Source organism: Halichoerus grypus, chromosome 8 (genome assembly GCF_964656455.1).
Source record: "Halichoerus grypus chromosome 8, mHalGry1.hap1.1, whole genome shotgun sequence".
In the NCBI taxonomy this organism is placed as follows: domain Eukaryota; kingdom Metazoa; phylum Chordata; class Mammalia; order Carnivora; family Phocidae; genus Halichoerus; species Halichoerus grypus.
Genome location: NC_135719.1, coordinates 13,174,828 through 13,198,088, shown reverse-complemented (window position 1 = coordinate 13,198,088; position 23,261 = coordinate 13,174,828). Strand labels below are relative to the sequence as shown.

Below are 23,261 nucleotides of genomic sequence, written 5' to 3'. Positions count from 1 at the left end.
TGGTTTTTTTAAGGATTGGAAAAAAAAAAAAAAAAAAAAACCACATAAAATAGGTAAGCTATTTTACCATAAGTTGATGTTGATCGTAAGACCAACTAGATTAAAAAAAAAAAAAATCTTCAACTAAAAAGGGCTTGTTGTTTTTCTGCAAGCACAGCCATATGCAAGAAATAGGGGCCAGAATCAAATTAGAAGAAAATGGTGGGAGGGATTCATTCACACACAGTCTCTATAACTTATTTAAAGTAAACTTCTAAGACAGTGCTTCTCAAACTTGACTTTGTATCATGGGAGGCCTTGTTAAAACACGGATTGTTGTCAACTCCCTCCATCCCCCCAGCCCTGCCATTTCTGACTCTACAGTATAGGGTGGGTCCTAGGAATTTTCATTTCAAATAAGATGAGAGTAATATTCTAATGCTGGTCCTGGGACCACACTTTGAGAACCATTGCCATGGAGGTGATTCTCAACCTTGGTTGTACCTTGAGATCACCTGGGGAGCTTTACAAAATACCGATGCCTGGGCTCAACCCAAACATCAGTTGAGAAGTTCTGATTTCACTGGTTCTGGGTGGAGTCTGGATGTCAGGAGTTTTAAAAGCTTTTAATGTGCAAAATGTTAAAAATAATTTCCCTGTCCGTTCTGGTATATTTTAGAAAAGAATCATTCAATTATTCATTCATTCAATAAATATCAGTCGAGTATCTACTATAACCTGAGCTCTGTGCGAGGTGCTAGGGATATGGATATAAATCGGACGGACAGAGGAAGACTGCCACATTGATAACTCATGAGGTGACTGGCATACAATGAACATATTTACAGAGAGCTGTTAAGAGCTGTAAGTGGGGGCACCTGGGTGGCTCAGTTGGTTAAGCAACTGCCTTCGGCTCCCATCATGATCCGGGGTCCTGGGATCAAGCCCCATGTTGGGGCTTCTCCCTCTGCCTTTGTTCTCTCTCTCTGTCAAATAAATAAATAAAGTCTTAAAAAAAAAAAAAAGCTATAGGTGGAGGGCAATGAGGTTTAAGTGAGCAAAGACTTCATTAAGGAACTCTGAACTTAGTTTTGAAGAATGAGCTTTTTTTATGGGCAGAGACTGAGGGGAAGAAGATTTTGGGGAGAGGTCTGGGACTGGGAGTGGACACAGGATGTGTTCACAGGTGTTCTCAGGGAGCTGGAGCCTGCTTAGGTGGTATGCAAGGAGCTGGGAGAAGTTGTCTAGAATCAGGGAAGTGTTTCAAGATTCTGGGAGAAGAGTGATACAACTGGGTTTGATCACTGGCTACATCGAGAGAAGGGAGACCTACCTGAGAAATGTTCTTTAGATAGAAAAATCTCTACCATTTTTTAAAGATTTTATTTATTTATTTATTTATTTATTTATTTTAGATTGAGAGAGAGAGCACGTGGGGAGGAGGAGGGAGAGGGACAAGCTCAGATGCAGGGCTCGATCCCAGACTGAGATCATGATCTGAGCTGAAACCAAGAGTCGGATGCTGAACCCACCGAGCCACCCAGGCGCCCCTGGAATAATCTCTATCTTGAGGTTATATCTAGGATATGCTCCAGGCATATACAATCAAGACACCCAAACATCACAGAATAACAGGAAACTAAGACACCAGCTTCCTTCTCGTTAGCTAACTCCCACATTTCTGATCTGATTTTGCGGGGGGAAAAGAAGGATACATTCATTTTCATTGCAAGCCTACCTCTTTGGACTTTGGAAATATGGGTAGAAAAAGAGTTAATGCGGAGAAAGAAGAGACCAGACAGGAGAAAAAGGGAACAGAAAAGACTCCGAGGTTTGGAACAGCACAGAAGGGTGAATAAAAATGGAAGCTGTGGAAACAGGTTTTTCACCTGCCCCCTTCTGCTCCTCCCCTGAAACCCCGCCCTAGGAGGCCAAAGGCCATATCCGGTGGCCTGCACTGCCACCTGCAGGTAAAGTCCTGAATCACCGCCGGAATTTTATGCTGAGCTTTGGAGAAAGCAAGATGTCACCAGAATACCCCTGGGCTGCCATCAGGCTGCCCTCAAGCTGGGCCAGCAGGTAACTATTCTGTTCCTTACATTTCAGACTGGCTGACTTTTCAAGGATCATTCTTCATGAATATTAAAAGGTACTTTTTTCTTCTCTGTTTTTACATCTCTGAAGTCCAAGCATGTCTTGGAATTAATCGTCAGTTTAATCCACAGACTGTTTTCCCCACTGTGATACACAAAGGAGCATCTTACAATTGATATCATCTTATACTATATCATCTTATACTTGGAGAAATATGGCAATATTTATTTTGCGTACATCAGAGGCGCGGCCTGATGGATAAGGCATGACTTTTGGAACGTGAAAGATCTACTGTCACCTTGAATCTCTAATACCCCTTCTTTCTTATATTCTGGATCTCCATTATTTACTAGTTACTTGATTTTTGGCAAGTTAATTATCTGAGTCTCAATTTCTTCATGCTGTGTATCTTCATCCTATGTATCTTGTATGGTTTTGTCAGAGTTAAGTGATACTCTATATAAAGTCCTTGAATGGCTCCCACCTAGCCTATTAAAGCACTCAGTAATTAAGTCTTAAGCAGAAGCCACTATCTTTGCCCATTGTAATTCAAAACCTCCCATCACCAAACTGTGTTTTCCTTTGTGCCCTTAAAACTAGGCAGCTCGGCTTCTGCTTTATTTTGATGAACCTGGAAGTGCAGAGCCCAGCCTTCTAAGTAAAGCTTTTCCAGTGCTTAAGGCAGTCGAACCTAAATGAAACCGAAAAATGACAAGGAAAACAGGTAATGCTATCTATCGCTGCCCGCTGGATTCCGTTTGTAGCTCTCCCTAGCAATCACAGGATAAAAGAAAGCCCCGTGTTGAAGGGCAGGGCGTAAGCAGCTGGGTCTTGAAGCCTCAGTTAGCTCTGCAGGGAGGCAGCTCTGAGGAGCACCCCGATGGGCATAGAGCTTATAAAGATGTCTTGGAGCAGGCTTTCATGTTTGCCAAGCGGCTGCCCCTTCAGCCCCCTAATATCCCTTCTTTCTTAAATGATATGAAATTGTACAGTCCAGGTTCTTAGCACAAGTCCCAAGGAGAGGGAAGCAGCAAGAAAAGGGGAAGAAATCAAAGCTTTTCATGGTGCCCGCCCTGTACTCTCTCTTCTTGGTAAAACCATTGCATTTCTGGGGGTTGCGTTGGGAGGAGGAGCTGAAGGGGGAGAAATGGAGATTTTTTTTAAAGGTTGATTTGTTTGTTTTAGAGAGACAGAGCGAGAGAGTGCAAGAGAGAACAAGCAGGGAGAGAGGCAGAGGGAGAGAACCTCAAGTAGACTCCCTGCTGAGCTCAGAGCCTGACATGGGGCTTGATTCCAGGGTCATGAGCTGAAACCAAGAGCCAAACACTTAACTGACTGAACCACCCAGGAACCCCTAGATGGGAATCTTGAAATACTCCTCCTGCCTGGGTCCCCCTCCCGCTGTCCCTCTGTCCCTATTCCTAGCCATTGTTCACTTTTATCTTCACAGCTCTCCTGCATAGCTTGTAAGCTCAGTTGATACCTTGGGGTCCCTGATGGATTAAGAATCTTGCAGGTATGTGATAAAGTTTGAATCCAGGTTGATGTGACATCCACCTGTGGGTTTTGTTTTGTTTTTTCCTGGAGAGCGCCCCGCCTCACCACATTCCCGACCCCAAGTAGAAAACCACCCCCAGGACCATGAGCTCATGATCTGAGCCAAACCAAGAGCCCATTGCTCGACCAACTCTACCCTTCCCCCCAAGGCGCCCCTGTACGGGGATTTTTGTGCAGGTGTCAGCACCCCTAAATCCTGTGTTATTCAAGGGCCAACTGTATATGTACACACGTACGTATAGAAGTCTGTGGACACACATACACACACGCGCCCAGGGCAAAAGGCCACAGTTAGGCACAGCTGAGGCTTTTTACCAGACTTACAGCAGAAAATCAGACCCAAACCAAATTGCTCTGAGCCTTCTTTTTTCACGGACTCTGTAAGATCCTGGAAAATAGCCTCAGAGATTTCTGTAGTAAAGATGAGCAGAGTGGCAGATCTTTGGAATAAGATGTGCTGAGATCTGGGGCCGCTTGCGCAGCATGGGTGGGGGACCGGAGGGGCTGTGCTCCTGGATATGGAGATGCCTGATGCTCCCGGATACGGAGATGCCCGATGCTCTCAGATACAGAGATGCCCGGTGCTCCCAGATATGGAAATGCTCAATGCTCCCAGATACGGAGATGCTCAATGCTCCCAGATACGGAGATGCTCAATGCTCCCAGATACGGAGATGCCCGGTGCTCGCAGATATGGACATGCCTGGTGCTCCCTGATAGGGAGATGCCTGATGCTCCCGGATATGGAGATGCCTGATGCTCCCAGATACGGAGATGCCCGGTGCTCCGAGATATGGAGATGCCCGGTGCTCCCTGATATGGAGATGCCTGGTGCTCCCAGATATGGAGATGCTCGATGCTCCCAGATATAGAGATGCCCCGTGCTCTCCGATATGGAGATGCCCAGTGCTCCCAGATATGGAGATGCTCGGTGTTCCCAGATACGGAGATGCTCGGTGTTCCCAGATACGGAGATGCCCGGTGCTCCCAGATACGGAGATGCCCGATGCTCCCAGGTACAGAGATGCCTGGTGCTCCCAGGTACAGAGATGCCTGGTGCTCCCAGGTACGGAGATGCCCGGTGCTCCCCGATATGGAGATGCCCGGTGCTCCCCAAATGGAGATGCCTGGTGCTCCCAGATATGGAGATGCCTGGTGCTCCCAGATATGGAGATGCTCAATGCTCCCAGACACGGAGATGCTTGGTGCTCCCAGATACGGAGATGCCCGGTGCTCCCAGATACGGAGATGCCCGGTGCTCCCGGTATGGAGATGCCTGCTGCTCCCAGATATGGAAATGCTCGATGCTCCCAGATACTGAGATGCTTAGTGCTCCCAGATATGGAGATGCCCGGTGCTCCCCGATATGGAGATGCCCAGTGCTCCCAGATAAGGAGATGCCCGGTACTCCCAGATATGGAGATGCTCAATGCTTCCAGATATGGAGATGCCTGGTGCTCACAGATATGGAGATGCTCGATGCTCCCAGATACTGAGATGCTTAGTGCTCCCAGATACGGAGATGCCCGGTACTCCCCGATATGGAGATGCTCGGTCATCCCCAATATGGAGATGCCCGGTGCTCCCAGATATGGAGATGTTCGGTGCTCCCAGATACGGAGGTGTCTGCTGCTCCCAGATATGGAGATGCCTGGTGCTCCCAAATACGGAGATGTTCGATGCTCCCAGATACGGAGATGCCCGGTGCTCCCTGATATGGAGATGCACGCGGCTCCCCGATATGGAGATGCCCGGCCGTGCTGAGTGGGGCAGTGGCTCTGTGCTTCAAAGCTTGGGACTTCCAGGAGCAGAGGCATAGCTCACTCCGGGAGCCCCAGCGGGAGGTGGACACCGCTCCGCTTCTACTCTCCTAGCCCCAGCGGGAGACTGCGTCATCCCCTCTGACAAATGGGGACTCCAAAAGTGGTACCTGAGTCACAGAACGTTGGCATAGAAACATAACAAAGCACTCAAGGAGCACTATGGCCAGAGGGAGGAAGACTAGGGAAAACGTCAAGAACGCAAGTAAACAATGAATTTCAGATAAAGACTTAAATTAAAGATAGATTCAGGACTTAAATGATCTACTCAGCAAATTTACTGGAAAGCTACCAGAACTTCATCTCTAGCCCCTGACTTGAACTAAAGCCTCTCACTGGCCTGGGTCGCTTCTGATGCCCCAGGAAGTGCAGAGGCCCGTGTCCATGGGCTCAAAGTTCTCAAAAATTTGGAAAACAAAGTTACTTTATTTAACTTATTTATTTTTAAGATTTCATTTACTTATCTGACAGAGACAGAGAAAGAGTAGCAGGCAGAAGGAGAGGGAGAAGCAGACTCCCCACTGAGCAGAGAGCCGGAGGTGGGCCTCAATCCCAGGACCCTGGGATCATGACCTGAACGAAGGCAGACGCCCAAAGGACTGAGCCACCCAGGTGCCCCAAAACAAAATTATTTTAAGCACCAACAGCTAAGACCGCTGTCTCTTCTCCCCTAGAGCAATAGGTTTTCCTTGTGGGCCCAGGACTGAGAGATCCCGGGACATGGGACTTTCAGTGCTAATATTGGCCAACTCCAGGGCAAACTGGGATGAGTCAGTTATCCCACTTTCCATTCTTCCCTTCCTACATCTCTGTCATCAGATGGCACTGGAAAAAATACAGAGCCTATGGGATCTGGCAGAGGGGAGATTGAATAAGGGATGCATTTAGTTTTGGCCTGGTGGGGTAGATGCCTGTGGTTGGCGATCATTTTGCGTTAAGTTATGGATAAGTGTTGCAGTGTAGATCAGCGTCCAGGGTGCTAGCACTGACCCACTCAGCATTCTCTGACCCATCACAGCGCCCCACTCAGCATTCTCTCACCAAGACACAGAACCTCAGCTCACGCCACATTATGACCATGTCCTACTGCGCCCGGCACCTGGAGAACAGGTGTAGTGGGGGAGAACAAGGTTTGGAGAGTACAGGGCCAGAAATCAATGTGTGGAAAGCCTTCCAATGATCAAATATATACAATTGATGATAGAAGATGGAATTCTCATTGGTATTTAGTCAAAATGGAAGTTCTCCCCTCTCAAGAATCAACTCCAGAATGCAGTGTTATACCAAAACAAAGGCATCATGGATTTTTTCTTTTTGGGAATTGAGTGAAGTGTTGTTTTTCAGATTTCCTATTTGAAAGGTTTTATAATGAATGTGTTGGTGTCTGAATTCATATGTGTGATACATCCCAATTATCAAGAACAAAACAATTTTTGATCAAGTCTACTAAAGGAAAGGGTAACTTTTCTTGTTAATTTCTCTATGGAAAATATACAATTGCAATTATATAGTGAGGTGATCAAAGAATATGAAGCCAAAAAATGTAGGAAAATAAAAACACTACTACAGACATGTATTAAGCGGTCATTTCATAAAAAATATTATGCCATCTTTCTGGATTAGGGGCATAGTTGAGATATTTGTCAACATATTAAATTTTTTTTCTGTTGTGATTTCTTTTCACACTTTGGACAAATACTCACTTTTGTATCAAATTTTGTGTTTATGTTTGCATTTTTCATAAAAGGTCTTTTAATAAATAAACTTACATGAATTTATTCCTCAGCCCTGGATCTTTCTCTGAAAGAAATGTATAAAAATCCTACAAGAACAGATAGGAGTCTATATGCATTTAAAGTGGTGGGGTCCTCAGGCAATGTGGAATCCTACAAAGCATTAAAAAAAAGATAAGCAAATTTCACTCTATAAATAGCATGGTAAAAGATGACTTCAGTAAAGTCAATAGAAAATTATAAATTTTAAAAAATATGTTTGCAACCCAGATAGCACAGAGTCTTATCATCTAAACTGTATAAGGAGATCTTAAAACCAACAAGACGAGAATGCACAAACCATTTGAGAAAAAATAACCTAAGATGTGAAGAGGCAGCATTTCTTTTAAGCACATGTATTAGGCCAGAAAGCACATTGTAGCAGTTAATTTAGCTTTAATATTATACAGACCCAGAGGTCTGATAACAATTAAGTTAGAGAATGGGAGCATAATAACAGAAGAACCCATTCCCATGGGAACATGAAACACATCTAAATAACTCATGGGCCAAAGAATCCATCATGGAAATTAAGCAATTCTTGAGAATTGGACAATAGTAAGAATACCTCATATCAAAATTTGTGGGCGGGGCAGGGGGGCTCCTGGGTGGTTCAGTTGGTTAACCCTCTGACTCTTGGTTTTGGCTCGGGTCATGATCTCAGGATCCTGGGAAAAGTTGTGGGAATGTCCCTAAAGCTAGAGCCTTAAATCTTTATATTGGGAAAGAAGGTTAAATGAACTAAGTGTCCATCTCCAAGAAAATTCTTAATAAGGATACGGTACCCGAAGAGGTCAGAAGGAAGAAAAAATACATAAGCACAAGTTAATAAAATAGAACACAAAGAAAATCACTCAAAAAAAAGGAAAATGCTTCCTTTGCTTTAATTAATAAAATGGAAAATTCTGATGTGGTTGAGCAAGAAAAGAAAGAAAAGGCATTAATAAATATTAGGAACTAAAAGGGTCACGATTAGAGATACAGTGTAGATAATGGTAAGAGGAAATCATGAATGAATTTACACCAACTAATTAAAAACAGAGATATATGGATCATTTTCTAGAAATTATTTAGTTCTGATTATATTTATCTAATTTTCTAATTGCACAAGTAACTTAACAGAAATTGTATTTCAAGAAGAACCAGAAACCAGAATTGATGTTTAACCATTACAATATTTTTTTAGAATCAGTAAATGACAGTCTATTTCCTGAATTGACTCGGGTCAGATGTCTTAGGAGCTAATTTTTGCAAAAATGAAGAAATACATTATCCGCATTTATACATCATATTTCAGAAAGTAGAAGAAATGAAGTGAGCCTCCTTAACTCCCTTTCTGAAGTTAATAATGACTTTGACACCAGACTGAAAAAGAAGAGCACAAAATGTATTATGCAATCTCTCTCATGAAAGTAAACTCAAAAATCCTGAATAAATATTAGCAAACAGAAGTTACCACTTGATTATTTTTAAAACCATTATGAACAAGGTTGATTTATCATGAGACTTCCTGGATGATTTAAGACGAGAAAAAACGATAAATGCAATTCATCACACAAACTAATTTAAAGGATAAGAACTTTCTAAAGTACCCAAATGGACATAAAACAAGAATTTATTAAAATCCAGTATCCATCTAAGATTTGCATATACACATATGCACACACAAAGCATAGAAAGCTAAACCTTAACTTATAAATATTATCTCATTCAACACTACAAACTACTTTATGTTTAATAGTGAAATGTACAGCCATTATTTTGCAAGTCAGGAACAAGGCAAAGATGAGTCCAGTGCAGTAGGAAAAGGTAGAAACAGCTCTAAAAAATGATGAGCTAGTTTCTATGGAGGAAAAACAGATTTTATTGAATGATGCAGAGTAAAGGATTAAGCAAGCTCTTGGATTGGAAGACATGCTTTCATAAAGATGCCAATTATTTTCAAATTAGTATATAAATTTCATGCAATTCTAATCAAAATCCAATCGGTTTTTGGTAGAACTCAAAATGCTCATTCTACAATGTATATGGGAAGCATAAGGCAAAAAAGAACCCCTGAAAACAAACAAACAAAAAAAACCCCACATAATTCTGAATTAGAACAAGGTAGAGAGACTCACCCTACCAGATATTCATATTTATTATAAAGTAATACCAATTAAGAGAGTGTGTATCAGTGCATGGTAGAAAAAAAGCAAGTTCAGGAAAGATAATGTACCTGACACTATTTATGTCAAGCGCCAAACATACAAAAATAATATGATTTATGCACATGGAAGAAAATGTACAATGAAAACATAAAAATATTAATAAAAGTGTCAGTTATCGTGGCTCAGTCAGTTAAGCTTCTGCCTTCAGTTCAAATAATGATCTCAGGATCCTGGGATCAATGGAGCCCTGTGTTGGGCTCCCTGCTCAGCGGCGAGTCTGCTTCTCTCTCTCCCTCTGCCTCTCCCCCCGCTTGTGTGTGCTCGCACTCTCTCTCTCTCTCTCAAATGGATAAATAAAATCTTTTTAAAAAAAGAAAGTGTCAATTTTCAAATTTCAGATTTGTAGTTCCTTTAAATGGGAAGAGAGAGGTACAAACCCACAGAGGCTATAGCTACAATTGTAATGTTTTATTTAAAAAAAAAATTTCTAAAGCAGAGATTCCCAATTTTCTTGGTTCATAGCACCTTTATTATCTCCATTCTTTTGTGATGCTACCCAAGCTGAAAGAAATGTCTAAAGGTTCCCTTTATTAAGTATTTAGAGTCCAAAAATTTTGATAGTAATGGTTGTGAGGTGTCCAATGTCCCCATGTGTCCCTTGAAAACTAAAAACATACGATGGCATTCCTATGAGTTCCCTGTGGCACACAGTTTGGGAACCACAGATTTTTAAAACAGATCTTGAAAATAATCTAAATTCAACCAAGCTAGTTGATAGATCCAAGAAAGTTTGTTGTATTTTCTCTCTACTTTGATGAATTGGGCTGAGTGCTTTGCCCAAGTCATTCCATTTTGTCCTCACAAAGGATCCTGTGTTCTCTTTCTGTGTGAGAGGAAACAGAGGTTTAATAAGTTGGAGAAAATTCGCTGTCACACACTTGTAAGTGCTGAGGCCTAGACTGAAGCCAGTCCTCTCTGATTGAAGGCCACCGGGTCATGCGTTAATGGGACAGACCACTACTGAACATGTGTTTCAGGTACTAAACCCTGTCAGCCAAGGGAGAGTGGACGTAGCCATTGTCCTTGCACATGTGGTGGGAGACGAACAGGGAAGGAGTGTTAAGCACCAGGGAAAACGTGTGCTCAACCCAGTAGTGAGCAGTCAGACGTCAGGAGGGGTTTGGGGTTGAGTTTGTGCTGAGGCTTGCAAGATAAATACACATTTGTTTATGGGGATCCACCAAAGTACAAAGACAGAGAGATAAGGAACCCTGTGGTCCTCTTAAAAAGCAATGGGTTATGCCCCAATGGCCAGGGCAAATATTAAATTATTTGTAAGGACTGCACCGTGCTCTTACCCCCCTCCCTTGGCACCCAAAGTGTTAGTGACTTTGACTACTCAGAGTCCAATTCCATTTTATTTCTATCATATCTTCCCATTCCTCCCAAACCAACAATAAAAGCTTTACACTAAAGATACATCTTTTACATGTCGAGTGACAGCTTACTCATTTCTGTATTTCCTAAGACCTCAGCCTATGTCCTGAATATGTTCTAAAGGAAATAGTAATTTTGAATATGTTTTTGAAATCTGGATTGTTTGGGCTCACAAGTATTAAGCTGAAGGAAAAAGGAAAGGCTCAGTGGGTTTTCATATATGCTTTAGCTGTCCTATGAATCCCCTGGGTCTTAGGAATTTACAGAAAGGTACAAGAGTCCCTGCCATCTTGATGTAAACTTCTAATGTTCCAATTGCAAAAGCAAGTGAATGTTCTGAGCAGTCCTGGCTTCAGAGGTCCCTGGGAAATAGAATTCCATTTACACAGCAAGGCTCTGGGTCAAAAATCTGCCTGGGTTAAGTGGTGACTTTCTCTCCTTTGAAATTCATTTGAGTTCTGTTTCCTGCCTGTGTAGTTCTCCCCTTCTTGTGATGACAAACCTTGGCTTACCTTTAGTCTGGGTTTTCTAGGTCTCAATACCAAACTTTAAACTGCTTGTTTTGGGGTGCCTGGGTGACTCAGTCGTTAAGCGTCTGCCTTCGGCTCAGGTCATGATCCCAGGGTCCTGGGATTGAGCCCCGCATCGGACTCCCTGCTCGGCGGGAAGCCTGCTTCTCCCTCTCCCTCTCCCCCTCCTGGTGTTCCCTCTCTCGCTGTGTCTCTCTCCGTCAAATAAATAAAATCTTTAAAAAAAAATAAAATAAACTGCTTGTTTCTCCTTTTGCTCATACTGGTTCCATCCCACCCAGCAATCATCTATTTCCCTTGTGAGTTCAGAAGGTCTCTGAAAGACGAGGCATGTGTGGGTCACACCACCGCATTGGGGATGCCCGTGTTCATACATCCACGTGGATCATAGAAAAACGGGCTCATGGCACTATGTTCTTTAGGATCACTAAGCGCAGCCTACACACAGCAGACCGATACGGGTGAACAGCCAAGCCTTATGGGATCTGAAACAAAAACAAAAAACAAAAAAACAAAACACAAAAAATCTTCTGGGATCTGGATGAAGGAGACAAAAATTTACTTGTGAGATAAAAATTATCAAAATCTTTGATTTTTGTATTTCGGGGGGGGTTGCCATCAGCCCGGAAACTGCTTTTTCCCTGACTTGGTGCAGCACAGAGTGGCACAGAAAGAGATCCAAGGCCAGGAGAACACAAAGCAAAAAGATGCTTTTCCAGAGTGACAAGTACCTGCATCACACATCCTGCAAGTTTTACTCTAGAAGACAGAAGCTCCTGCAGGAGGGGCAGTTCAGCGCAGACAGCGAGAGCTGTGGAAATGGAGTGCAGCGATCTCTGTACCAATATATACAACTTCTGTTGCATTTGTAGAGACCCCTCTCTTTCTGCCACAGTTTAGTGTCAACGGTCCCGATTAAGTGCAGGAGCACTCCAAAGACGGCGGTACGGGACGTGGAATATGTGGGGCCCAAGTTAGGAATCATCAGAGCAAAACAGTGAAAGAAGGAGAGCGACAGATTCCAAGCTGAGATACCCTCCTTCCCACAGAGGGGTGGTGGCAACTTCTCAGTGAAGGAGGTACATGGCTCTGGGACCCTACCGTCCGGTCCGTAGAATTGGTGCCTGGATCCTGCTGCTGTAAATTAATAGTTTGTTCAACCATTCTGTCCTTACCACATCCTGATTTACTCTTTTAAAAAAAAAAAAGATTTATTTATTTGAGAGAGAGAGAGCACGCGCACAAACAGGGGAGCGGGGCAGAGGGAGAAGGAGAAGCACGCTCCCAACTGAGCAAGGAGCCCCACGCGGGGGGCTCGATCCCAGGACCCTGGGATCATGACCTGAGCCGAAGGCAGATGCTTAACCGTCTGAGCCACCCAGGCACCCCTTAAATATGTGTTCATTTTTTTTTTAAAGATTTTATTTTGAAGTGATCTCTACACCCAGCGTGGGGCTCGAACTCACAACCCTGAGATCAAGAGTTGCACGCTCTACCGAAGTAATTTAATAAGCATGTAATTGGAACTTCAGCAGAAATTAAGAATAGAGTCAACATCACACTCTAAAAATATAGACCAGGCAGCAGGCGATATCGTTGTGAGAACAAAATGGAAAAAAAAAAAAAAAAAAAAGATTCAGTAGTGGCGCGGCCAGGATGAATTGCACAAGATTTATCACTAATGGAATTGTGGGAATGCCTGCCCAATATTGCCAGGCCTCCTAATTGTCCAAGAGCTGCCAGTAACCCAGATTTTGACTTGAATTCAGTAGATTTTTGACATGTCGACGTGAGTGTAATGAGGCCAACATTTTTTTGGCCAAATTAACATATATGTGTACAGGTGAATCCAAAGACCCCTAGTTTGTGGGACCTGCTGTGTGTGGAGCCGACTTATCATTATATTCTAGATGCTGGTGCCTGAGCCAGCAAAGGCTGCTTACCGAGTCTATTGGTGAGAAATACTTTACCGTTTCTGCAAGTCTGTTTTTCCATCTGTTTTCCATCTTTTGTCAATAGGACACCCTTGTGAGTCTCAAGCATTTTGGGGAATTGGCCACTATGGTCGCCGTGGGTTACATCGAGAATGCCAAATATCTTAATTTAAAATATGTTATACAGCAATATAGTATACTTACATGGAATACTGAAGTGGCCTGAGCTCAGGAATGACAAAAGTGTTCCTTTCTATTGCAAACTCTAATTGGTGTTCATATGGTCTGCCTGACATGCAGTGAAGAGAACAGATCTCAGTTGGGAAGAACACAATGATTGTTTGCATCACAGCATTGCTAGATGGAAATCCTCTTCCAGATATGGGCCATATCTGTCTTGATCCTCACCTGAACATTTTCCAATGAGATCCTAAGTGCCCTGCAAGCTGAAAACACAAACATGAAATCTCACGTTAAAAGCTGATTATCTGTATAGTGATGGGGGAGAGAATTAAGCTCTCCATTCGTAAATATTTGAATGCATGCTGCATGTCTGGCACTTACATAGGCAATGGGGATTCAGAAGTGAATAAAACAAGCAAAAATCCCTTCCCTCATGTAGTTTAATTATATGGCTAAGGGGTGAGGGGAGACTCAAGAAAGAAACAGCTAAAATAGAGACACCATAGAGTGTATTACAAAATGTTAAGTGCAATGGGAAAAGGGGGGATTTAGGGACTCTCTGTGTGTATGGGGGGTAGATCACAATTAACCAGGATCAAAAATTAGCAGTTGGAATATTTAAAACATTCCATTTAGAAATGGAACGGGCATGCATACGCCCTGACCCCCCCATCCTCCAATGGTATTACATGGCATTTCCACCACTTAATGCACTTGCATAACCTTCCAGTATCTGGAGTCACTCGAGGTATCCCTCTCCATCCCCACCATAAATTACCATGGACAATATCTGGTCATTGTTTAGAAGGTCCAACGAGGCCCATGCATTCTAACTAATTAATTAAAATTAGTTCTAAAAAACTCGGAGATTAAATTCTGACTTCGTAGATGCCCAGTTATGCACCTGAGGGGTTGTAGTCTTTCTAGACTAGCACAATCAGGGAGAGTGTCCCAGGGCTAGCCTGACCACTCAGTGGACCACACATGGCTTTATGCTGAGGCGTGACGGAGACACAGGTAATGAAACCCAAAAAGAAAACTCAAATCCCTGAGTGGAGAAGAATTTGAGACAATTTCTCAAATAAAAGGGCATAGAACAAGGGAAGCTGTTCTCTCCAAACAGAACAGATAGAATGAAAAACGAGGGAAGGTGTCCCCCACACTGATTCACGTTTAGGACCTGTTTACAGAATTCATTTAATTTGAATAAAATGTGATCAACACGTTATGGTTACTTTCTTAGGGCAGCCTTTGGCCTCACTCAAATAGTCCAAGTACAGAATAGTACAGAGAGTCTCCAAGAAATCTTCGGCACCTAAAAATAGCCTTCTAAATCAAGGTCATGCGGTGCTTGGGTGGCTAAGTCGGTTAAGCATCTGCTTTCAACTCATGTCATGATCTCAGGGTCCTGGCATCGAGCCCCACATTGGGGCTCCCTACTAAGTGAGGAGTCTGCTTCTCCCTCTCCCTCTACCTCTGCTCCTTGCCGCTGCTCATGCTCTCCCTTTCAAATAAATAAAATCTTAAAAAAAATCAAGGTCATAGTGAGGATTCTAAGAATGAAGAAAATTATCTTTTCAAAAGCAAAGTGTGAATCCCAAAAGGTGAATGTGATTTTTGTACCTGGAATGAGGCAGAACGTTTCTTATAATGGGCTTCTCTGTGATTCAGTGTTTTGGGTTCATGATTAACTTAGTAAAATATGTATAAATTAAAATGTCCAGAATAATTCTATGCACCCTGGATGGCAATGATCAGAATTTAGTTGAAAACCGTTTTCATCTCCAATTTCTGGCTCGTAGTCAAGCGGTATATACTTATTAGTAAGTCTGTCCCTTTAATCAGTTACATGCCTCACAGTCTCATTTGATCTCTATGATGATCTTTCAATATAAATGAACTCATGAGCTTCTGAAAGGAAAATGATTCTCCTGACCCAAATGACAATCCCATAGAATTGTTATTTATTTATCAAAAAAATTGCTGAGACCACAGGCCGGGTCAGCTGATCCCCATTTTAGAACTGTGTGGACAGAAGTTTCTTTTTCTTTTTTTTTTTTTTTTGCCTGATGCCATTGTCCCAAAAGCAAAGCTGCAGACAGTGGTACATACATGATAAATCTCCAACAAAATAAGAAAATTCACATAAAGCAAACTATTCATTTTAAAAAACTGTTTTTCATCCTGAGATTTTTATCCTGAAATTGAAGAAACAGTAGCTGGCAGAGATTTTTTTTTTTTTTTTATGTGAGTGCACGTCTGTACTTGACACATTTGAGTTTGCATCTCATTTTCATCTTCTAATTTTTAAAAAATATATTTTACTGATAACAATGCAAAATCTGGGGACAACTGACCTAAAACACTTATATCCTTCTCTATTCTCCTCTCAAGACACAAGATTGGACTTCAACTATGAATGATCTAAATTTGTAGAAAGTTCAAAAAGTAGCTGGATGAAACATCAAATAACACATCAAAAAGCTGAGATGTATCAATGTGTCAGGGTTCAAAAATAATGACTTACAGTCAGTGATAGGAATGCTTTTCCACTGTGTCTATTTTGAGGGCAAGCCTGAAATTCACAACTTAGCAGACAAAGTAAAAGATCTGTGGGGAAATGTGACGAATTTGTCATTGCTCAAATCCAGTGCTCAGCCTTGGGCTGAATTTAGTATTAATCTTGATAGAGGCATGTTTGCAGTGGACAGAGAATAAGAGAAATACATGTAGGATTTATTGAGGATGCAGTAAAAAATCCATCTTTTTAGGGCTATTTTTCTTCCACAATAAATGATTAGGGGAGGAAAAAAAGAAAAGCTTAAAATTGGTGTCAAGCTCTTTACTCCAACCATTTGGGATTAGCTGGAAGAGAAATATGTCTGCTTATAATGAATCACTTTTGATGAAGTTGAAAAGAGGGAGGGGAGAGAAGTATCCAGCAAGCAGGGGTTTGGGAGGATTTCCTGAAGTCCCTACACTGCAGTTCACCAATAGTAATGGACTATCAATGAATTTTTACCAACTGAATTTAATACATAAGTTGAGTATAGTCCTTAAATTCTATGAGGAAATATATGTTACGAAATGAGAATATACCACTCCTCCCTTTCCAGAGAAAGACATTTTTCTCATCTGTTAACAAAACCTATGATACTGCAAAATGGTGATCTTTGTCAGATTTGGGGCTTTACACTAAATTGTAATTGGGCAATTAGACTAGGAAGCGATTTTGCCCTGTTCCACATTAAAGACAAGCTACATGACACAGGGTTTTTTTTTTTTTAAAGACAGAGGCTTCACTGCAGTTGTTCAAAATTGTCCGTCATTCTACCAAGCACTGGATTGAATCAAGAGGTGTAATTTGGAGCACCTGGGTGGCTCAATCAGTTAAGCCACCAGCTCGGTGGTGATCTCAGGACCCTGGGATCTAGTCCCGCATCAGGCTCCTTGTTCAGTCGAGAGCCTGCTTCTCCCTCTCCCTACTTCTTCCTCTGCCTGCCACTCTCCCTGCTGGTGCTCTCTCTCTCTTTGACAAATAAATAAATAAAATATTTGAAAATAAATAATTAAATAAATAGGTGTTATCTGGGGGGAAAAGGCATCTACCATGATATATTTTCCTTTTTCAAACTCATTTCCAATTGTTCTCAGGATGCTCCCCATCTTCTTCTTAGTTGGAGTGATTAGTGCTTATCTTTTTACTTTGCACATTTTAATAACCTCTTGCCTCAGAAAAAGCATGCACTCAGTCTCAGTGAACTTCTAACAAGGAAGTTTCAAGACAAGAGAAAAGACAATGGGAAATATGCATTCATGGTTTTAGGCAGTCCTAGGTGTTATGGATATGTTGTTGATAATATATCCCTCCTACGTGCAATGTTCCAGTTTATGTTGTTCCAATAACACCAATAAACCACATAGATGACATTGTAGATGATTTGAGATCCTGCTTGACTTTTTGTTTTAAGGGAAATAGAAAGAGACGAACTATTATATGCTTGACCTTCTTGAACCCAATGTCCATAGTGGAAAAGGTTTGAAACGGACTATGTCCATAACGACCTTCTCCCCACTCCCCGCACAGTTTCCTAGATATAGTGCTTTTCACTTGCATACATGTTTCTGGTCTACTCTTTATTTTTAAAAATCTCCCTACACAGTATCTATAACAGACCCTTCTGCACCCTATAAGCATCAACCTTTAAATTGTTAGGGGGTATATATTTTTCCCACCAATCCCCAATAGTTTCATCTTCATCCCCTTCCATGTTGTTCTTAACATAGTTTCCAGAATTATCAGAACACCTCCCTTTGGGGGAAGCTGCTATATATTTCATCATCACTCTCTAAACTGTTTAGAAAATAGATACTAGCTGAAGTCTGTATTCGTAAGTCCATCACTGTTAAGAACTCAGTCCATGACATATTAATTTACTCCTAAGCTTCCAGCTGAGGCCAGACTAACCTGAATGGTATTTGATTACAAAGATCAACGAGTTGGCATGAAACGGGATGGATCATTGAGCAAAACAGTTTATTAGCTCTCCTTAGTACAACTGATGTTTTTAGGAGCTGTGGTTTATAGTCTGTGGCATTGTTTGGTGGACTCCTTCCTAAGCCATCAACTATCCAAATCAAACCACTATCAGCACCTTGGAGAATGTAATTATATGTTACAGACATTCTCTAAGAGAGGTAGTGTGCAGCAGTTCTAGAACACTCCCCCCCATTTTTCTTGATTGAGGACCTCTTATTATTTAATGTCAAATATTTCACGTAAACTATTGACTATTAGGAGAAAGTTTATCGGTTTCTAGATAGTATTTTTTTCCTAGCTTTGAGGCTGAAAAATATTTCATATAATTCATATAGTCGGAGGAAAGTTGTCAAAGCAATAGATTTTATGATTACCCCCCCCAACTCCCACATACACATACAAACACGCATGCATGCGCTTTTAAAAAATCTCTCAGAATCCAAGAATGTAGCGCTGGAAAGGGACCTTACTGAATTCTTTCCTAATTCGGTAGTAAATACAGCTGAAATTATCTGAGCTCACCAATTTGTTTCAAAGAGTTAAAAGAACATAGGAGCTCTACTTAAGGAGCCTTACTGTACGAAAGTGAGGGCGAGGCTGGAGATATTAAAACTGTAGGAGGGATACTGTGAATAGGGTTACTTGGAGTCGCTGTGGTGAGTTGGACTGCTTCTTTCGTCACCTTCCAAATATTCTCTATTACAGGTAGCAATTTGGGGTTAATTCAGGATTATCAATCACTCACAGTCGGGCTCAAAATTTCATCGGAAGCTTTGCCTCTGTTCTCCTGCTGACTCTTGATTGGAGTCACAGTGGCAGGGCAGGGAAAAGAGGAACACTTTGTTCTTGTTGCCAGCATGTCCCACTAGCAGGCTAGCTCCTTGCTGCCACTCTGGAAGTTTCATGGGAAGATATTCTTGGAATACATTCTGAGCCAAGAGATCCAAATGAGATCTATCAGGTGTTGAGGGTGGGCCTTCTAGGATCCATGTTACTGCCTGTATGTTATGCCCCACCTGCCACTTCAGTTGCTGTCCACATTCCCAGGGGTCCTCCTAGTGTCTCAGAGACTTCTGTTTTCCTACTCCATCTGGGACGCAGTGTGTCTGTCTGTCTCACTGTTAACACATGTAAGTTCCCAGAGGATCTTCTTTATTTCTCTCTTGCCCCTGAGCTGCCAGGCGCTGAGAGCAAATTTCGGTGTACAGCTCACTCTCCCTACATCCCTCTTCCATCCTATCCTTTGTCCCCCTTCACCACGTGCCCACCCCCGACCCCAAACTCTCTTTACATAAAGAAGGAATGAAAGCCAGGTAATGACAACCCAGTTCTATCATAACGTGGACCTTCAAATCTGTGTCTCATCCTTGAATTCTTGACCTGTTACCACAGAAGCCGAGACTCTCCATGTGCTGGTCACTGCACAAGGAAACAGGGGCCTAATTTCTGCACAGAAGAGAAGAGCACACATTCTGGGCACTCCGGGTTTAAACAGATATAAGATAGGGGTTGAGAGGATGTCATGTGGATCTCAAATAACTCTGTTCCATCTTAGTTCTGCATTCTATCAGTGGGAATTTACCTAATTTCCCAGTGCCTCGGTTTCCCCACCTGTAAAAGAAGAAGGATAATGCTTCCTACTTCCTAGGAGGGCTTTGAGGATTAAGTCCATTCTTATACACAGGGCTTTTCACCAAGAGCAACTAATGCATAATAAGTGTTTGGTAATTATTAACAATTGTGATTAATCAGTTCCCTTAATAGCTCACATATTATTCCGTCATACATCTTTAGCCTTTTGGCACATAATACCAAATCTTTAGTCATTCACTTTGGATCAAGAGGTCAAATGCCATTTAGCAAATTCCAGCATGGACTTAGGTCCCTACTGACATTTATAAATAGCACAAATAAATGTAATATAGGTTAGGTGTGTAAGTTGTGTGGTATCTTCCCTCAAGGCTGGCAGGGTAGGGCTGATAGCCTGACCTCTAGGGCATGAACATCATTCCCCGCTCACACCTGGTCTTTTACACAAAACCGTCGACTGACTAGGCAATCTAGAAATTCCAAAAGTTCAGTGGCAGATATGTCCTTTTGTGAATATTATTCATCTGAACGACGATTTGAAACTTGCAAAACATTGTGAGGGTGAGAAAAGAACTAGGAATAGCTAGGCAAGTAAGGGCATGTTAGTACAATTTCATGGAAGTGCAATTTAGTGATTCAACTAAATTTATACTTACGTCCACACACTGAACATTCACTCTCGGAAAGTTTATTTTTGTTGCTAACCTTTTATTTGGAACCAAGGAATAAATTTCAATTATTCATTCAATTTATTTCATAAAGAGATACATGGCATGAATTATCAGCCTTTGTATTATGAAAATGCATATGGAGGACCTTAGCATTAAAATGAATATAACAAATACCAGAAATAAAAGCCAGATGCTGTCAAGCTAGGATGTCTACTAGGCCTAGCAGGAGATCTTGGCACAGGCATCAAGATTGTTTTGTTAGTAAATGTGATAATTTGCACTTGGAAGATCTTCAAGCTAAGGATCTACCCCTTCAACTCTAACTGCCTTTCATGACTTAAGTGTTTTATTAAAGAACTTATATTCATGATACTAAATTTACACTTTAAAGTTGAAAAGTCAGCACTTAAAAATTAACTTATTCCTATAAACAAATAGAAATAAAATTTTAAAAAATATATAAAAGTGATCATGGCATACATGCATTTCTTGAAATAAACTTTTATTTGCCCATTTTTCCTTTTCTTCTCTTTTTCTCTTTCTTCTGTGTCAACCCTATTCCCCTTCCCACCTTCCCTTATCCAGAAGCCCATGTTAACATAATATATGCATTTCAGTGGTTTTCTTCAATGGAATATATAGATATGTGTAGATATGTGTACACACAATTACATAGTTCAAAATTATATTCATGTGTCTGCATCTTTCTTTTCTCATTTAATATCTCAGAATAAGTCTCTGAAGTCAAGTGGCCTCGCTACTCTTTTTAATGACTGCACACTAGTTCATGGTGTGGATACACCATAATTTATTCAGCCAGAACCCTACTGAAAGGGTTTTACAATTTTTAAATGAAAAAATTTGCCTTTACTGTGTTTTAAACATTTGTGCCCCAATGGACAATGCTATTGTAAACATCTTAGTGCCTGTCCATGACAAGAACACATAAAGAGATTAAGTGTTATTTTCATTTTACAAATGAGGAAACTATAATTAAGGAAAGGTAAATAAAAGTTTGACAAATGAGGAAATTTTATTTGTTATTCTTTTTAAAAGATTTTATTTCTTTCTTTGTTTATTTATTTAAGAGAGAGGGAAAGAGAAACAGAGAGAGAGCATGAGTGGGGGGAGGAGCAGAGGGAGAAAGACAAGCACACTCCATGCTGAGCACAGAGCCCAACATGGGGCTCGATCTCAGGACCATGAGATCGTGCCTGGGCTGAAACCAAGAGTTGGATGCTTAATGGACTGAGGCCACCCAGGTGCCCCTTATTTTATTTTTTTCAGTAAGCTCTATCCTCAATGTGGGACTTGAACTCAGGACCCTGAGATCAAGAGTCACACGTTCTACCAACTAAGCCAAACAAGCACCCCACAAATGAGGAAATTTTAGCTAAAAAAGTGCAAATGGCCACATCATCAGTCCGGTTTGACTCTAATCTCAGGTTTCACTGTGCCACATGACACTCTTTTGTCCTTGTTCTGATTTCCTAAAAATTATAGGCTATTAAAGGAAAACATGTGTGACTCAAATTCAACTAAATAGATCAAGTACCTGGCAGTGGAGATTAAATATAGTTTAGAAATTTAAGAGGAAAAGATGGATTGCACATTAATTTTTATAAATGGATCTCTTAAGGTACCATGGTTTATTACAGATGTAAGTCTTTTGGAGGCAATATGGCAAACTAGAATTTCAGAGAAACAGTTTCCAATATAAGACACTTCAAATTACCAGGTAAAACATAATGAGCATTGCAGATATCTGGTTCTGGGACACGTGGATTAGACTGAATAAAACTAAACCTCCCACTGACAACTACGTATGAGATGACTCTTGCAACTCATTGAAGAATAACTAACCGAGATGAGACTTGGATGACTGTGATCCTTTAGAAGAGAGAAGCACACAGAAGGCTCCGCATTTATCCTGGCTTTTCCCATGAAGACATTTTCCTATTTTCTGTAGAGGAAATAGAGGCCAAGCAGAAAGTGGTTCACTTATTGGAGTAAAGATACAGTTGGCAGAATGCCACACTGCCACATTGGTTGGGATTTGAGGGACAAAATCCCAGAGAATAGGGAAATACAGAGGAGTCCCCCAAATCTCTAATTCCCATCGAAATCCTTGGTTAATTCCTATGCTAAATGTGTCAGGGCAAGAGTCCAAAAGTCCAGCCAACTACAACATCTCGGAAGCCAAATAGTATAGCAGAAATCTTAGCAGCTGCTTGTTGCTGGGGAGACTATGGTTGGATTTCAATTCCTAACAAGTTGGAGGAGCTTTAGAATATAGCCTAGACTTCCAGTTGAGATTCCCAAAGGACCATGAACTAGGAATAAAAGCACAGACTTGGAAGAAAGACCACACTCTAGAAGATTAACCATGGCTTAGGAATAATCTCAAAACTGAAATACACCAACCCCAAAACTCTAAAATTAAACAGCAACTAGATTATGGTGATCCACTGTCCCTATATGGTCCCTGGAAGAAAATCTCTCTCTTGCTGTGGAGGAAAATGACATCATCAAGAGCCTCTGTATTGTGTCATCTACAGTGTCATGTATCCATTAAAAATTACTAGGACAATTAAAACAGGACTAAATGACCAAAAGACATACAAAATCATATTTTTTATAAAGAACATAGAAACACAACCAAGGAGTTCCAGATCATTGATTTTTTTGTTTTTAAGAGATGTCGAGTGTATGTGAGCAGAGGGGGAGGGGCAGAGGGAGATGATGGAAATCTTAAGCAGACTCCATGCTGAACACAGAGCCCAACGTGGGGCTGGATCTCAGAACCTTGAGATCATGACCTGAGCCTATCAAGGGTCAGACACTTAACTGACTGAGCCACCCAGGCACGCCCAGATAATTGATTTTAAATAACTTATGATTAAAGTGCTCTTTAAAATGAAGAAAAGATGGAAAATTTCATCAGAGAATAGGAATCTAAAGTAAATTTCTAAAACTGACAAAAATGTTATATCTGACAGTAAAA

General features: G+C 41.4%; 1 long non-coding RNA gene across 5 annotated transcripts in view; it reads right to left on the bottom strand.

Annotated features, from left to right (window-relative positions):
- The window catches only part of LOC144382845 (uncharacterized), a 147,829-nt gene that overhangs the window by 121,534 nt on the left and 3,034 nt on the right, over positions 1 to 23,261 (bottom strand). Inside the window, exon 1 of one of the 5 annotated variants that reach the window (XR_013450273.1) lies at positions 13,682 to 13,721. The exons of 1 other annotated variant lie outside the window; for it this stretch is intronic. This is a non-coding gene — a long non-coding RNA (uncharacterized LOC144382845). Of the gene's footprint in view, positions 1 to 13,282; positions 13,410 to 13,477; positions 13,640 to 13,681; positions 13,722 to 23,261 lie in introns of those variants that run through there. 3 more of the 5 variants (XR_013450277.1, XR_013450275.1, XR_013450274.1) reach the window with 3 other exon arrangements.